At 39.5% G+C, this 4,414-nt stretch overlaps 1 protein-coding gene across 1 annotated transcript in view; it reads right to left on the reverse strand.

Annotated features, from left to right (window-relative positions):
* LOC123518844 overlaps positions 1 to 3,909 on the reverse strand; it is a 200,089-nt gene extending 196,180 nt beyond the window's left edge. The window contains 1 exon segment of the mRNA XM_045279883.1: positions 3,826 to 3,909. The gene's annotated coding sequence lies outside the window, so the exon portion shown is untranslated.
* Between the last annotated feature and the right edge of the window lie 505 nt (positions 3,910 to 4,414).

The following is a 4,414-nucleotide window of genomic DNA, read 5'->3' on the forward strand; positions in this document are numbered from 1 at the left end:
TTGATGTGAATATAGGAGTCTCCGTTCCATTCCTCGCCTCATTAACCTCATCAGTACTAGGACGCATTTTTATTCTGAGTTTTTGGGATGTATATAGACCATTACTATTGCCATTAGGAAGGGTCTATGGAGGTGAGAAGATTAATGGCCAGAATCCTCACTATCTTAATCCTCCACATAAGTTTCTGAAGCTGTATAAAATCACCAAATAGTAAGAAGAATGAATATGGAAACGCGTCATGGTACTGAAGAGATTAAGCAGTAACTTTCATTCACCGCCCATCTGAAATATAGCACTCTGAAATTCGGTCCAAAATATTCAAAACGTCGTGTAATTTTGCTACGTATTTTAACTTCCCAGGTCTAAAAATTCATGTTTCCTGTGAGTTACGGGATAAAACGCATCAACGAAAGGAGCGACTAACACTTCCTTTACCTTCTGTTTTCTCGTTAATCTCTCGATACAAATTAACGAAGCGAATTACTGGTATCCTAATTATGCAAGAAATGTTTTGATGGATCACAGTGAAGAAGGAAGCGACAAACACCTTTCATGCGCTTCAATACCTCCATGTACATTATTGAAGCGAGCCACTTTTGTCCTTAATTACCGATTCAAGGGAATTTTTTATGATTTTCCGTTCTTCTCTCTCTCTCTCTCTCTCTCTCTCTCTCTCTCTCTCTCTCTCTCTCTCTATCTATCTATCTATCTATCTATCTATCTATCTATCTATCTATCTATCTATCTGTCTGTCTGTCTATCTATTTATCTATCTGATTTTGTCTACGAGAGAGAGAGAGAGAGAGAGAGAGAGAGAGAGAGAGAGAGAGAGAGAGAGAGAGAGAGAGAGAGAGAGAGAGAGAGAGAGAGAGAGAGAGACAATCAGGCTCGAATAAATTAAATGAGTGAGATGATACAAGGCCAATTATTCAACTACTTATTACATTCTCTCTCTCTCTCTCTCTCTCTCTCTCTCTCTCTCTCTCTCTCTCTCTCTCTCTCTCTCTCTCTCTCTCTCTCTCATTACGCGTCACAATATTTGATGCTCACTGCAAACAAGATTACAAACTTCAAGCACATGCAAACTACGTCTCTTACTGAGCTAATGCCCCTTCAGCCCCAGATGGATGGAGGTGATCCCTGCCCTTCCGTGACTCGCTTCACAGGCGCGGCAATATTCACAATCTTCAAAACTGACCCGTTGGAGAGAAGGATGTGCGTCTCTTTGGTAAACGTCAGTGTGTATCTATTATTCCTCTACGTACTATTCCTCTGTGATTCATTCTTTCGAGGCTACATAAAAGAATTTCCACAGTGTTTTTTGGTAGTCTTCAATGTGTGTGTCTAGAGTTTTTCCATGATTTAATATTCTGTAGGGTGTAAAAAGGAATATACAGTCTTTCTTAGTGGTTTTTAATGTGTCTATTATTCTTTCTTGGTCTAATCTTTTATTGACTGTAAAAAGAGGAGTAGAGAGTCTTCTTAGTAGTCTTCAATGAGTGTATCTATGATTCTTCCGTGATCTGACATTTTATGGACTTTTAAAGAGGAACAAAGTCTTTTCTAGTAATCTTCAATGTCTGTGTCTAGAATTCTTCCATAATCTAACCTTTTCTAGGCTGCAAAAATAGGAGTAAACAGGCTTTTCAGTAGTCTTCAATGAGTGTATCTAAGATTCTTCCGTGATCTAACATTCTAAAGAGGAACAAAGTCCTTTTAGTAATCTTTAATGTCTGTGTCTAGAATTTTCCATGATCTAATCTTTTACAAACCGCAAAAACTGGAACATACATTCTTTTTAAAAATATTCAATGTGTGCGTAGAATTCTTTCCTGATCTAATCTTTTATAGAGAGTAAAGAGGATCAAACAGTATATTTAGTAATCTTTAATGTGTGTCTCTAAAGTTCTACCATGATCTAACCTTTTGTGAACTGTAAAAAGAGGAATATACACTCCCTTTCCTAAATATCAGTGCAATGAACACACCAAAACCTTCACAATGTAATGCAAAGAAGGCAAAGTCTGTTTTAGTAAGAGACATTAATAAGGGTATCAAAATATTTCAACACGATGCACGGACGTAATGTGTTCAGGATTATGAAAATGAATTCAGAGGTTGATTACTAAGCGTCACTGAACTCATCCAATATTTTCCTCTGGGCTAGAATACTCTTATTACATTGCTATTGAAGCTTTACAATATTTTTGTTTTACAACGTGGGCTTTTCACGGGAATTTATGGGCTAAAGCAGGTACTTTTTGGGGTACTAACTATTTCAAAGCCCATCCGCTAGGAAACCGTTGTCCCAAGTGAGGAAGCCCGACCTACACTCAGACCGTGGACAGGATTCGAACCCGTGCGCTTGGAGACCCCGCGGACCCCAAAGCAAGCATGGTTACACTGTATCACGGCGGCTTAAGATCTAATAACTCTTGGTGCTTACTCCCACTGCGTTTTGAGCTTACTCTTAACCCCTTCAGTACCATGACGCGTTTCTATTTTCATTTTGCTTACTATTTAGTGATTTTACACACCTCCAGAAACTCATGTTGAGGATTGAAATACTGGAGACTGTGGCCATTAATCTTCTGATCTCCATAGACCCTTCCTAACGTGAATAAAATGGTCTAATCGTACACAAATCTCAAGGTAAAAATGTGTCCCAGTATTGAAGTATTGTCTATTAATGATTCTGTGGCTTGAAAATTTTGTCCTAACTCGGAATGCTAGAAGAATGAAAACAAAAAAGGAAAAAAAACTGTTGAAAATAGTGTAATTTCTTCTGTATAAACAATAAATATACAAGAGATGAGAGCAAATATAAATCTCTCTCTCTCTCTCTCTCTCTCTCTCTCTCTCTCTCTCTCTCTCTCTCTCTCTCTCTCTCTCTCTCTCATCACCATTATTTTACTACCACTATCCCATCATCTGGCGTTATACAGTTAAAGAAAACGAGTTTGAATCTTGCCGAGGCCTTATGCAGTTAGATTAAGTTAGGTTTGCTTTAACCCTTCAGTACTGGGACACATTTTTACCTTGAGATTTAGGTACGATTAGACCATCTTTTTGACATTAGGAAGGGTCTATGGAGATCAGACGATTAATGGCCACAGTCTTCATTATCTCATTCTTCCACATAATATTCTGAAGTTGTATGATATTACCAAATAAACAAATAAACCACATACATAGTGTGACTGCAGTTAGCTTTTTAAAGAAGAGCATTTCAGGCAAAGTGGTAAGAAATGATAGATGTAGTATGACAGATGGCAACCGCCGTGGTACAATGGAACCATGCGTGCTTTGGGGTCCAAGGGGTCTCCAAGCGCACGGGTTCGAATCCTGTCCACGGTCCGAGTGTAGGTTGGACTTCCTCACTTGGGATAACGGTTTCCTAGCGGGTGAGCTAGGATATGAGATGCCCCCAAAAAGTATCCCCTTTAGCCCATAAATTCCCGTGAAAAGCCCACATGGTATAAATAAAAAAAAAGTATACAACATGTACACAGTTCAGTCTCAATGATAGTTTATATGATAGTTAATATGTAAGCAGAATGAATATGAAGCGCGTTATGGTACTCAAAGGGTTAAGGTAGAACACGTTAGGTTAGGTTCACCCTCCTCCTATAGATATTACTTCCACTTAATGTTGTGTAGTTATTTTCTTAATGTAAGATGGGGAAAACTGGTAAAGAACAATAGAAAAAGTTAAAAAAAAAGGCCCACATAGTTGCCAATCCCCGTGCACATCCAAGAGAGCGTTTAAGGTATCGTGGTGAGCTAAAGAGAAGTCCTGAAGCGCGAGGGTATCAATGCCTTACCGAGGGAATGTCACACACGCCACACTGTCTGATCGAGTACTGGGCTGACGGACACTTGTTCACCAGTAATCTAGATCAGCTCGGTGCATCTACACTCTATGATGCTCTCTCTCTCTCTCTCTCTCTCTCTCTCTCTCTCTCTCTCTCTCTCTCTCTCTCTCTGAAAGTGTGTATGTGTCTATGTATGTGTGTATGTAAGCATGTATACATTGTTTCTTTGGTCTATTCTTTCATTTCTTCAAAATAATGTAGCAAAGAACAAGAGAGAGAGAGAGAGAGAGAGAGAGAGAGAGAGAGAGAGAGAGAGAGAGAGAGAGAGAGAGAGAAAAGGCCGATTTAATCCCTCTGACTGATGCGGAAATTCCTGTGACTGTTCGGCGGACACTGCTATGCGGGGCGCTGAAGGGGTGAGGCCAGGAGAGTGACTGCTGGAGGGCGAGAGCTACGTTGGCACCCATTGCAAGGCCGAGGATAGGGTAAGAAATCCGCAGTGAGGTGAAACTATATAACATCCTTTAATTATGCGTGAAATTACGTGAGTGTGTTTTTTCCTTTTGATTTAAGGAATTGATTTTTTTTTCTATGTTAT

Source organism: Portunus trituberculatus, chromosome 44, assembly GCF_017591435.1.
Source record: "Portunus trituberculatus isolate SZX2019 chromosome 44, ASM1759143v1, whole genome shotgun sequence".
NCBI lineage: Eukaryota > Metazoa > Arthropoda > Malacostraca > Decapoda > Portunidae > Portunus > Portunus trituberculatus.